At 48.3% G+C, this 13,279-nt stretch overlaps 1 protein-coding gene across 10 annotated transcripts in view; it reads left to right on the top strand.

Annotated features, from left to right (window-relative positions):
- The window catches only part of LOC144335915 (uncharacterized), a 213,586-nt gene that overhangs the window by 147,831 nt on the left and 52,476 nt on the right, over window positions 1-13,279 (top strand). For 7 of the 10 annotated variants that reach the window (XR_013407176.1, XR_013407178.1, XR_013407177.1 and 4 more), the window contains one exon: window positions 7,612-8,573. The exons of 2 other annotated variants lie outside the window; for them this stretch is intronic. The gene's annotated coding sequence lies outside the window, so the exon portion shown is untranslated. Of the gene's footprint in view, window positions 1-7,611; window positions 8,899-12,013; window positions 12,208-13,279 lie in introns of those variants that run through there. One more of the 10 variants, XR_013407181.1, reaches the window with a different exon arrangement.

The following is a 13,279-nucleotide window of genomic DNA, read 5'->3' as shown; positions in this document are numbered from 1 at the left end:
AAGGCCAGCCCTGCTTCCAAGAACCACAGGAGCTACATGTGTAAGCTCTGTGCATGATCTAAGCAGTTGGGAAAATCATTAAGTGCTAACTTGTCATTTTTTAAATTAAGTTCTGGAGTTAGAGATTTATAATTGCTAATGAGCCAGACTAATAATTAGTTGTTTTATAATAAGGGTGATGATCACTCAGACAGAGGTAGAGAGAGCCAGGCTCTGGCCTGATTTTTCTCCTATAATTATGTGACATGCCCAACTGCATGGAACTCCTCTTCCCCTTCCATTCTTTTGCTCCACTGAAGTGCCAAACTTCCCTGGCACTGTCCCCACACCCCCACCCCCACCCCCACCCCAGCCTCAGGACCCTGAGTGCCCAGTGCCTCCTCCCGGGCAGCTGTTGTCCACTGCCTGGCTCCTCTGATGTCCTGTGACCTGAGTCCATTCACCCTTTCTTGGGATCAGGGTGGGCTGGAGGGCTGGCTCCCAGGGGATGCAGAGCCGAGCTGGGCTGGCAGCCAAGTGAAGAGGGCTGGGATTGAGCAGACTCTTGTCTGTGGGCTGCTCCCTCCAACTGTCATCTTGGAGGGAGGGTGGAGACTCCTGCTATCCTCCATGGTGGCCTACAGCCTGAGAGAGGCTGGCAGTAGAGCTGTTCCCCCAGCAGAGAGAACGGGGGCCTCAAAAGGCCATGAATTAAACCACCCTGGTAATGGAGAGCAGGGGGCCAGAAGAGACAGCCAGCCCAGAGGACGAGCTGCCCATCCTCCATGACCTTCAGGGGTCTTCCCAGTTTCTCGAAGGTGGATTGGAAAGAGCTCTGGAGGGCATGCTGTGACGTGGTTTAGCGTCATGCCCACCATTATCTGGCTGTGTGAGCTGGGCAAGCCTCTTGATGTTCCAGGGCCCAGATTCACCTGGGTGTAAGGCAGCAAAGCTGGACTAAGAATAAAGTCTTCCTAGTCACTGAGCCTCTAGAGGTTGCTCTGACATGGGGATGGCTTTAAGAAGATTATAGAGAACACGAACATATCCCCTTCCAGCAGTGCTGAAGCCCTTAGCACCCCTTGGGACATGAGGGCTCACAGGAGGGAAGGGTCCTGGGGAGCAAGTGAAGGAGCTGATGGAGACAGACACAGAGACATACAGGTCCTCTGTCACTGTTCGCTTGTGGCTCTGGACTTAAATATTTATGCTGTTTGGGAGTAGACCAGCTCTCCAGCAGCCTGTGACTTTAGCCTCAAGTGATTGGTATCTGTTTTGAACCACACCGGTTAAACTATTCGTTTTTCCCTGGTGAGAACGGTGATTCCCTCACTCCCACCATACACACTTCCTAGAGCCTCTTGAGGCTGAGGAAGTTCTCTGTGACTTGGGAATTATTATAGTAAGAAAGCGGATACCTCTGTGCACAAAACACAAAAGACACACCAACCTAACGTGAGTTGTACCCTAGAGTCCATGACAGAATTCGGGGGGTCTGCAAGCTCGGGTGGAGAAAAATACATCCTTATTTTCATTGACGTCAAATAAAAGTTATCATTTCCTTCTATTACGAATATAGACAACAAACCAAAGAACTATTAGCAACACCCAAGACTTTTGCACCAATGGAAAACAGATATTTTCATATAACATTTTAGTTGTGGTATATATCTCAAAATATTGTTTATGCTCATCACTACTTTGAAATTATGGTAGCCATTAGGCCTGTTAGGGCTGCTGCTAAATCTTGTTATTTCACATGTTAATAAAGGAGCACACAAATGAACAGACATTCAGTTTTTAAAATACAAATTGGCCAAGTTTGGTGCCTCACTCCAGTAATCCCAGCACTCTGGGAGGCTGAGGTGGGAGGATTACTTGAGCCCCGGAATTCAAGACCAGCCCGAGCAACGTGGCACAATCTTGTCTCTACACACACACACACACACACACACACAATACGAAAATTAGCCAGGCATGGTGGCTTGTGCCTGTGGTCCCAGCTACTCGAGAGACTAAGGTGGGAGGATCGCTTGAACCCAGGAGGTCGAGGCTGCAGTGAGTCAAGATCATACCACCGCACTCTAGCCTGGGTGACAGAGCAAGACCCTGTCTAAAAAAACACAAAACAAAAACCACACACAAGTGACTGCAGATTTGCTTTTTTGAATAGTTTGATAGCCATGTCATTATTATAATTTCTTTCCTTTGTATCTCTACATATTTTGTTCTCCCTCCTCCCTCTTCCCACTCCGTATTTAAGATCCACACTTTCCTCTGCTCATCTCTTCCCAACACGGGACAGGTTGGAAAATCACTGTTGACCAAGACTGACAGATCATGTTGGACACAACCCAGAGGAGGCCAGAACCCCAGGGGGAGAAGGTGTTAATGTGATCCAGGGAGAGTGTATTAGTCCATTTTCACGCTGTTGATAAAGACATACCTGGGACTGGGTAATTTATAAAGAAAAAGAAGTTTAATGGACTTACAGTTCCATGTGGCTGGGGAGGCCTCACAATCATGGCAGAAAGTGAAAGGCACATCTTACACGGTGGCAGACAAGAGAGAATGACAGGGCCAAGTGAAATGGGTTTCCCCTTATAAAACCATCAGATTCCTTGAGACTTATTCACTACCAAAAGAACAGTATGAGGGAAACTGCTCCCACGATTCAGTGATCTCCCACTGGGTTCCTCTCACAACACGTGGAAATTATGGGAGCTACAATTCAAGATGAGATTTGGGTGGGGACACAGCCAAACCGTATCAGACAGGGAAGAAAAAGACATGAGGAAGACGGACACTGAGGGCTCTGCCCCCGCCAGCTCCCTTATGGCTCAGGCAATGGCCACACGGGTGCCCAAAGTCTGGGTGGAGCGGTGGCTGACCGGCACACTAAACCAGCGTCCACACACCAGAAGCAGGAAAGAGACGAAACATTTTCTGGAGTCCTGAGTGGGTGGGGCTGACTGTGGGGTCCAATCCACAACTACTGCTGATTTCCTCCAGTCTGGTGGCTAGGTATGCAGGGAGAGCTGCTGGTGGACCCAAGTCGACAGCAAGATTTCTTGGTGCTGACTCTTCTAGCCACTTCCTACCAAGGTAAAGAACATGTTCCAGGAATACGCTTGTGTCCATTTTATTCAACAAGTACACTGAGCATCTCCTAACGGCGTGATGTTGAACACATTAGTCAGGCACAGCCCCACTCTCAGAAGCTCAGGATAGAGCGATGGGGAGGCAGGGGGAACACCATGAGGAAAATAGCATGCCAATAATTAATGACCGTTAATCGATAAATAATGACAAATAGTTGATGTTTGGGGCAGTGAAAGACTATAACAGAAAACTTGGTATCACACAATAAGCTCAGCTCTTACAGGTGCCACTAGACTGCCACTGTGACACGTCATTCACTTCTGATCTTTCATTTTGTAACAAACTTAAAATTCAAGATGAGATTCCCTAGACGCACCATGGTCACCACACTCCCTGGACTTTTCAGAACAGCTCTGATTTCAAGAATTCTGTTCCTTTGTTCTCATAAACCACATAAATGTCAATATTTTCAGCAACCAAACAATGTCTCCTAGATTGCCTTCTCTCAAATCCACTTGCACGCAAATCTTCCAGGGCCCTGGGTCCTGATTTGAGGTTTGGAAAATGTGTTGTGAGGGATTATACTGCTCAGCGATACTGCTTCCTCCTCCCCTGACTCCCACCCCTTCTCTGTCCAGTCCCCCACCGTCCATCTCAGACAGTGCTTATGCAGGAAATGAAAAGCCGTTTGGAAATTAGAGTAAGCAAAACAGAATAAGCGGGACAGGTTGCAGTGTAGAGAGGTCACATAATTCATTCTTGAGCCCAGTGGAAAAAAAGTGTTTCTTTCCTGCCGTTTGTACAGATAATTGAGCATTTTCTGTTTCCTCACCCAGTACAGTCTGTCTTCAAAGGCTCTGGGTACACTGGAGGAGAGGAGTAAGTTGTAAGGGATGGAGTAATTGGGCGAATTAAGCCTGGAGGTAAAATTCTTTCTACCTGGAAGGGGGAGGATTCTGCAGAGGAGGCAGGCAGCATTTCACTGAGGTGGGTTTGGGCAGAGGTGCTTTGCTTTTGGTTTTCAAATAGGAAGAAAGATTTCTTTATTAATGGCAGTTGTAGAATAGACTTACAGTTCTCTAGGAAACCACCGGTGATCAGGATCATGGTTCAGGAGGATGACAGGTAACAGCTGTCATTTATTGAACACATACTACGTGCCAGGCCCCAGGAAAGTAAGTATTTTATATGGGCTGCCTCATTTAACCCTAACAGCCCTACAAAGCACGTACTGTTTCTAATGAGAAACTGAGAATTAAAAGAGATTAACATCTCACTCAATATCACACTACAGGTGAGTCAAGGAGCCAAGAGGTGAATCTCAAACCCCATCCCCAGTCCTCACTCTTAGACTCCGTCCTGTGCTGCGAAGGGCAGGGCCACGCCAAAGTTCAGTAACAGCTAGGTAAAGAGAAGCCTTTCCAGAAGAGACAAAGCCCTAGGCAGAATTGTAGAAAGGACGTAATCTAGCCTGGCAAAGGTCAAGAGGGAAGAAAAGGAAAGAGAGGCTGTGTACATCTCACAAGTAGCTGGTATTGTGTCAGAATCTCTACCGACACTCTTACTTAAGCCCGAAGACATGAGTTAGGTATAATGACTCCCATTTTACAGATGAGAAAACTGAGGCCACACCGTAATCTAAGATTAGAGTCAGTTTGTGGAAGGACCAACCTCCTGACACTCATCCCCATATTCTATTCAGGACTTCACTTAGCAAGCCAGCAAGGTAGGGAGAGTTCAGAAGGTTGGCAGGGAAGGATGGGCAGAAGCATCAAAAAAATTAAGTTAAAAATCAGCTCCAAAACACCTCCTCCAAGAATCCTACAAAAATTGGTATCTGGCTTGGTTTTCACGGCACCTGAGAACCTTGAGCCTAACAGACCCTTTAACAAACACTTGTTGAATGAAACCTGTGACAAAGTGACTGGATGAATACATACCTACTTTAACGTCGCCTTTTTAAAATCCGGCGTTGTCTCTTGATTGGGGTCCCTCACCCATCTCTTTGGCCCTGGTTCTGTCTTGTCTCTCTCCGCCCACCTCTTATCTATCACCCTCGCTTTTCCTGCCTTCTCTCATTAGCGCTGGAAGGGAAAGGCGTCACTCCAATTCTCCGGCTGCCTCCTCACTGCTGTTGAGCTTCAGAGCACAGTATTTAAATCCTGTTAAATAACCTGTTTTCATGGGCAATCACAGCCAGGTTAGTAAATTCCCCACACGCTCACGCTTTAGACAAAACCGACATCCCAGGTCCACAGAAAATTGGCCATTGTCCTTTAATGGTGAAATTGAACTGAGCAAATGGTTGCACTTTAAAAGAAAGTTGTTGCCATCCAGACAAAAAGTTCAGCCTACTGCTCTGGAAATTTCCAGTTCACGGCCCATTTCTCTCCAGGTATAAAGGAGAAAATAAATACCCTTGCAAGGCAAGTGATTAATTTCAGCCAGCATTTTTGAGGCCCCTGCTGATGGCTGGCTCTCGGGCACTTAATCAGTGGCCCTGGCCAGGTGGGGGGTCCCATCTCTGGGATTTCAAACTGGCAGCTTCTCTGCTTCCACGTGACTGCGAGGCACAGGAGGAATATGCCTCTTGTCATGCTCCAGAAGATGGAGAGGCAGTGAGCGGAAGAAGCTGAAAATTACTCATTTTTTTTTCATGAATCTAATGGGCTATGAACCTGGCTTCTGCCATGTTCTCCACCACCACCTGCACTCCTTTTTTAGGCACCACTGTGTGCGTGGCTGTACATTAAGAGGACTGTAGAGAGATGCCAAGAGGTGCATGAGGGTGTCTCCACTGGTGAAGGGATTCAGTAGCTTTATTATTATTATTGTTATTTTAGAGATGGAGTCTCACTCTGTCACCCAGGCTTGAGTGCATTGGCACCATCTTGGCTCACTGCAACCTCCGCCCCCTGGGTTCAAGTGATTCTCCTGTCTCAGCCTCCCAAGTAGCTGGGATTACAGGCGCCTACCACCGTGCCCGGCTAATTTCTTGTATTTTTAGTAGAGATGGGGTTTCACCGTCTTGGCCAGGCTCATCTTGAACTCCTGACGTCGTGATCCACCCACCTGGGCCTCCAAAAGTGCTGGGATTACAGATGTGAACCACTGAGCCCGGCCAGTAGCTTTATTTGATCCTGAGGGTGGTTCATAAGATGCCTAGACTTCCTGCCACTAGTAGATGGTTTAGATCCAAGCCTTTAGTTTTTAATTTAATTTAATTTATTTATTTAATTTATTTTATTTTTTTGAGGTGGAGTCTCGCCCTGTCACCCAGGCTGGAGTGCAATTGCACTATCTCAGCTCACCGCAACCCTCATTTCCCAGGTTCAAACTTCTTCTGACTCAGTCTCCCAAATAGCTGGGATTACAGGCGCACCACCATGCCCAGCTAATGTTTGTATATTTAGTAGAGACAGGGTCTCACCGTGTTGGCCAGGCTGGTCTTGAATTCCTGACCTCGTGATCCTCCCACCTCAGCCTCCCAAAGTGCTGGGATTACAGGTGTGAGCCACTGCACCCTGGCAAGCCTTTGGTTTTTATGTGGGCAGCGCCCAGAAATGGCACTCATTTTCTCCCATTTGCCCTAAACCAGTAACACCTTGTGAATCAGTCATCTACTGCTGTGTAACAAATAACCCCAGACTTGGTGTGGCCTCAAACAACAACCGTATACTCAGCCTTGATTCTGTGGGTTGCCAATTTACAGTGGGCTCAGCTGGTCTGAGATGTTCTACTGAGCTTCACTAGGTCGGCTACATTCATCTGCACGACTGCTGGGTAGGCTGGAGGCTGGTTGGCCTAGCTGGGCCATGGGCTAGTTCAGGCTTATTCACAGGTGGTCTCAGGGTTTTGCGGTCAAGAGTGGAGGCTTCATGACCTTCGAGTGGACACATTGTCACTTCTACCAGCTTCTGTTGGCCAAAGCAAGACAAATGGCCAGTTCAGATTCAAGGGGTGGTGTAGTAGTTTGAACAGTGTTCCCCAAAAATGCATGTCCATCTGGAACCTCAGAATGTGACTTTCCTTGGAAATAGGGTCTTTGCAGATGTAATTAAATTAGGGATCTCCAGGTGCAAACATCCTAGATTTAGAGTGGGCCACAAATCCAATGACTGGCATCCTTGTAAGAAGAGAAGAAGACACAGAGACAGAGAGACACAGTGAGAAAGACACACAAAGTCAGAGGCAGAGATTGGAGCAATGGAGCTACAAGCCAAGGAAGGCCAAGGATTGACACCAGGAGAGAGACCTGGAGTGGATTCTCCCCTAGAGCCTTCAGAGAGAGCATGGCCCTGCCAAAAACTTTACTTTGGACTTATTCTGTTGTTTCAGCCACCTGCTTTATGGCAATTTGCTACAGCAGCCCTAGGAAGCTAGTACGGGAGGGAAATAGATTCCAGCTCTTGATGGGGGAAGATGCAAAGTCACATTGCAAAGGATGAGAATACAGGAAGGCAGGGGGAAGTAGAGCCTCTTTTGCAATCTTGCACCTTGGTTTACCAGTCCCCACTTTGTTCCTGGCAGGTGTCTTAAAACCGAAGAGCACCACAGAATGCCAGACACCAGACACTCACCACACGCGGTGGGTGCTATTTCTGCACCAGGCTCCAGAGAGTGCGTTCCTGGGTGCTGACGCTCCTACAGCTGCCTCCTCTGCAACAGCCTCTCTTCCCTGTACAGATTCCTCACCACATCCAGCCAAATCGCCTTCATCCCAGCAGAGGCTGCAGAAGGCAGACGGCCAGGAGACTGGGGCCGTCAATGCACTGGGTACAGCAGTAATCCTCTAGGGTCTTCAACGCCTTAGGTCCTAGTGGCCTGGGATGACCTGACCCCAGACACCCTCCCCAGAAGCAAGTCCATCCCCAGTGCGCAGGAAGGAATACACCTTTGGGTTGACTAAAACGTCATGCTGGAAAGGAAGTTTGACAGAGGAAGGTCATTCTCATTCCACAGGCACCTCAAAGACAGGGGTTTCTCTCTTGGGTGTCGGGCTGTAGCTTCCATAAAGTTTTCAGCACGTTTTCTGAATACCCAGCTGGCATCGATGCTTGGAGGTGCAAAGTGGGTTGGATGACTGAATCCTGCCCTTGAGAGCTGACACTGTCACCAAAGTTGTTGAGATGGGCTGGAGTCGCCCACTGAGCACTCAGTGACTGGTAAGCCAAAGACCAAGGCCTCATAGTGGACACCATGATGAAAACAACGTACAGTTAGATGGGAGGAAAACATTCTGCTCTTCTCTGGCACAGAAGGGTGGCTATTTTTAATACTAATGTATGGCATATTTCAAAATAGCTGGAAGAGAGGACTTGGAATGTGCTCACCACAAAGACATGACAAGTATTGGAGGTGATGAATTTGCTAATTACCCTGATTTGATCCTTACACAAGCTATACATGTGTGGACACATCAGACTCTACCCCATAAATATATACAACTATATGTTCATTTTAAAAGATGGAAATGATGCAAATGTCCATCAGCTGGCGAATGGGTAAACGGAGTGTGTGTGTCTGTATAATGGGATTGCATTTGTCCATGTAAAGGAAGGAAGTGCTGATACACGCCACAGCATGTGTTGGTGGACTGCTCGGGTCCCCTGCACACCTTGCGTCCAGGCTTCCTCTTGCAGGACCAGGATCTTCCCTGCTCCTTCCACATTCCTGAAGAGTCACCCTGCGTCAGGCAGTGGATCACAGTGGCAGAGTGATGAGCTTGATAGACAAGAAGCAGCCTTCAGGGAGCTTTCACACAGTAGGGGAAATGGATGAATAACCAACACCACCACCTACTTACAGCTTGCGAAGGTGCCAAAAAGAAACTAGAAAGGTGCCCTGGGAGAAGGGGAGCTGGGGTGGGGATAGTGGGTGAGAAGGAATTGAAATCTGAGCTGGGACATAAGAAATTGTGCTATACTGAACAGTGTCACCTGCCCATTCATGTTTTCTCCAGGAACCTCAGAATATGATTTGGCTTTTGTTTTGTTTTGTTTTAAGAATCAGGGTCTTAGCGTGTTGCCCAGGCTGGTCTTGAATCCTGGCCTCAAGCAATCTTCCCATCTTGACCTCCCAAAGCGCAAGGATTACAGGCATGTGCCACCATGCCCTGCCAGAATATGATCTTATGTGCAAATAGGATCATTGTAGATGTAGTTAGTTAATGTGAGGTCATACTAGAGTGGGGTGGGCCCTTAACCCAATATGATTTGTGTCCTCACATGAAGGGGAGAAGAAACACAGCTATGCACAGAGGGAAGACAGTGAAAGCACAGACACACAGAGGGAGATGGCCATGTGACGACAGTAGCAGAGGCTGCAGCAATGCAGCTACAAGCCAGGGAACCCGGAGGATTGGTGGTGACCACCTGCATCTGGAAGAGGCAAGGAGGATGCTCTCCCACAGCCTTCAGAGGGAGCAGGCCCCTGGCAAGACCTTGACTTCAGAGTTGGGCCTCCACAATGATGAGAGAAGCCATTTCTGTTGTTTGAAGGCACCCAGTTGATGGCATTGGTTACAGCGTCCACAGGAGGCTGATGCAAGAGCGAAGAGTGTTACAGTAGAGGGAGGAGGCAGTGCAGATGCCTTCACAAGAAAGTTGCTAGGACTACTGGAGCAGCGACCAGGATGCCCAAAGGAGTGGGAGCCCCACAGGCAGGTGGGGATGATCCCAGAAGAGGTTGGTGCCCAGCCATAGGGTCCTGTAGGCCATGATGTTGATGTTCGTTTTATTCTAAGAACATTGGGAAGTCATTGAAGGATTTTACAAGAAAGACGAAACATGATCTAAAGTTCATTTTTGAAAGATCGCATCAGCTGCTCTGTGAAGAGGAGTTCTGAAAGAGGCAAGAGAGGAGGCAGGACAGCCACTGTGGCTGGCAGGTCCTCAAACGATTACACAGAGTCCCCGCGTGACCCACAGTTCCACTCCTCTGTGTAGACCCACGAGAAACGAAAACATATGTTCATACAGAAACCTGTACAAAATGTTTAAAGCAGCATTATTTATAATAGCCCAAACATAGAAACTACATAAATGTCCACCAATGAATCCATACAATGAGGTAGTATTTGACCATAAAAAGGAATGAAGTGCCGATAGGACAACATGAATGAACCCTGGAATCATCATGATAAGTGAAGGAAGCCATTCACAAAAGACCACGGATTGTATGATTCCATTTAGACAAAATGCCCAGAGGAGGCAAATCTCTAGAGACAGAAAGTAGATTACTAGTTGCTTATGGCTGCAGGGGTGAGCGCTGGGGAGGGGAGATAGCTGAAGGTGACAGAGCTTCTTTTTGAGGTGATACAAGTGCTGTAAAATGGACCATAGTGACGACTGCATCTACATGGAATATACTAGCAACCATTGAATTGGATACTTTCTTTTAAAGTGAAAGCAAGCTTATTAGAGAAGTAAAGAAACAAAAGAATGGCCACTCTATAGACAGAGCAGCCTGAATTATACACTTTAAGTGGCAGAATTATATAATACATTAATTCCATTTCAATAATGCTGTTTAAAAGAAAAAAAAAGGAGTGAAGGCTCAGAGGAGGCCACTGAGTACTCTGGTGGAAGAAAATGGTGACTTAGGCCAGGGCCACAGAAAGAGAGACAGCAAGAAGGGATGAAAACAGTGGATTGTGGAGGCCGAATAGACAACGGATGAATAGGTCAACACCTGCCGTCCATCCATACAAGGGAATATTATTCAGCCATAAAAAGAAATGAAATGAACCTTGCTGCAACATGATGTTAAGTGAAATAAGCCAGACACAAAGGCCACATATGGAATGATGTCACTTACATGAGGTTTCTACAATAGGCAAATTCATAGAGACAGAAAGAATGGAGGTTACCAGGAACTGGGAGGAGAAAAGAATGGGACATTATTATCTCACAGTTCCAGAATTTGTTTGGGATGATTAAAAAAAAAAAAAAAAAAAAGCCCTGGAAATAGATCGTCAGGATGGTTGCACAATGTTTTGAATGTAAATGCCACTGAATTGTACACCTTAAAAGGGCTCGAATGGTAAATATTATGCTATGTATATTTTACCATGATGAAAATGAAGGTACAAAAGTGAGAGAGGCGGTGAGTGTAGGCCACCCTTTTAAGAAGCGATGCCATGAAGGAGAGCCAAGAAAGAGAGATGGAAGTTAGGAAGTGGTTTTTCAAAGAGCAGGTGCACAGGAAAAGATTCACTCGTGCAGGAGAGAAAGGATGAAGGAGGAGCAGGGTCCCTTGAAAGTCCACAGGCAGAAGACCAGAGCAGAACGGGAGGAGGTTTTCTTTGTGGGGAACAGAGGAGCAGAGAAACAAGGGCGTGTCTTCTGTTTACTCAGCACAGGAAGAAGCAAGGCCACTGAGACGACAAAGATGAGGAAGAACAGGCTCCTTTTTGAAATGCACAAGCCTGTTCTTATCTAAACACCCTTGAGTGAGACAAACAAGAGTGCTACCCAAATAACAAAGGTGACTTTGGGCAGGGATGCCTGCCACCCTCTTAAGGGTTCTCTCCCCCCTACCCTAGCCTAGACTGAAGACCTCGACCTCCAGCTTCTTTCTCAGCCCCTTTCTTGGCTGGATGAGGTTACTCACCCCGTTTGAAAGCTCTACTGGCATTTCTGGCCCAAGTTCCCTCACTCTTTTAAATGGTTCTCTAATTGCTTTATTTGCATAAGCTTGCTCTCCTGGGCATCTGAACAGCCCCTAGGGCAGGGCCTGACTGCAGAGCCGGCTTCCCTTATGCCAAGGCCCTGGTGCCTGCGTCCCTCCTAGCCTTCAGCAATGAGGTTGCCTGGCCCGCGGTGGGGGTTGCCTGGATCTTGGGGATGTTTTCTCCCCGCACCCACCTGGCCCCACCAGTGAAGGGCCCCAGCTGACACTATCTCTCTTGTTTCCTCTTTTCCTGGATCAGACCCAGCTGGAGGTCGGCAAATTCTGAAGCAGTTCTCAACCCTGGGTGCACATTTTAATCATGTTTTACAAAATACGAATGCCTGATGCCCAGCCCAGACACTGGTCTGTTTGGTGAGGCCCTGGAATGGATGCGTTTAGATCTCCCATGAGACTCTGATGTGCAACAGGGTAGCAACCTCTGCTCTAAAGCAGGTGAGATTCCCCTGGGGACTCCATTAGAATCAGTGCCCAATTCCCCCACCCCCGCAGAGATTTCGCTTCTGGAAGTCCAGAGTCGAGGTCCAAGAATCTGTGCATTTTAACAATACAGCCCCCCAGGGAGCCTGATGCAGGTCCCTTGGGAAGTTCAGGGCATGGTGCAGGGGCTCTCTCTCTCCTTCCCTGTCATCCGCATCAGCTGCCCAGGTAGGTGGTACTTTCTCTGGACAGGTCTGGAGTCAGGGCTGCAGGGCTTGTTTATGCCTCAAGGTAGGGGAGTGATGTGAGGTGTACACAGAGAGAAGCCCCTGTGAGGAACGGGGACCACTCCTGCTCACCCACATCGCTGACAGCCCAGCCTGGGGCTGGCCCTGGAAGGCCAAAGAGTGAGCACGTCTGGGGGCTGGTGTTGGGTTGAGTTCAAGGGCATGGGGCTGGGGTCTCCATTCCAGATTCCTCCTCCCCTCTGTCACTTCAAGTACCATCAGAGCCACCCAGGGATTCTGTCCTGAGTCACTCTGAGGAAGAGCAGGAGAGGCTGTGCTGGGCCAGGAACACGGGGGCCTGAGCCCCTGACTCCTCCCCATTCCCCCAACTGCCCAGCTTCAAGGACTTGTCTAAACTACACGAGGCCAGGCCGGCGCTCCCAGCTTGGGCTGTCACCCCAGGTCCCATATAGAAGGTGGAGAAGGGTGAGGATGGAAGTTTGGGGCAGGTGGTCCAGGAGAGGACAGTCCTGGGCGGAGTCTGGGTCTTGGGTGCTCTAGGCAGCTCATCACCTTGAGTGTCCAGACTGTCAAGTCCGAGAGAGACAGGCAAAACCCCTAAGTGGATAAGAGTTGGCAGGAACCAGGGCAATGATTAAATCCACTTCAGATCATTTCTGTGGCTGTCTTGTCACCCAGCCCTGGCTGTGTGATTCAATAACAACTGACAGCAGGTGCAGTGAGCCGGGCTGGAAACTGCCACATCCATCCACCCTGCTCGGGGGCAGCTGCTCCCCCATCCACAATTCCCTTGTCCCAGAGGCCAGGACTGGGGCCAGGACACTGACTAGACACCCAGG

The sequence above is a fragment of the Macaca mulatta genome, chromosome 16, assembly GCF_049350105.2.
Source record: "Macaca mulatta isolate MMU2019108-1 chromosome 16, T2T-MMU8v2.0, whole genome shotgun sequence".
In the NCBI taxonomy this organism is placed as follows: domain Eukaryota; kingdom Metazoa; phylum Chordata; class Mammalia; order Primates; family Cercopithecidae; genus Macaca; species Macaca mulatta.
Note: the sequence above shows the minus strand (reverse complement) of the source record. Positions and strands in the feature narration are given on the sequence as shown.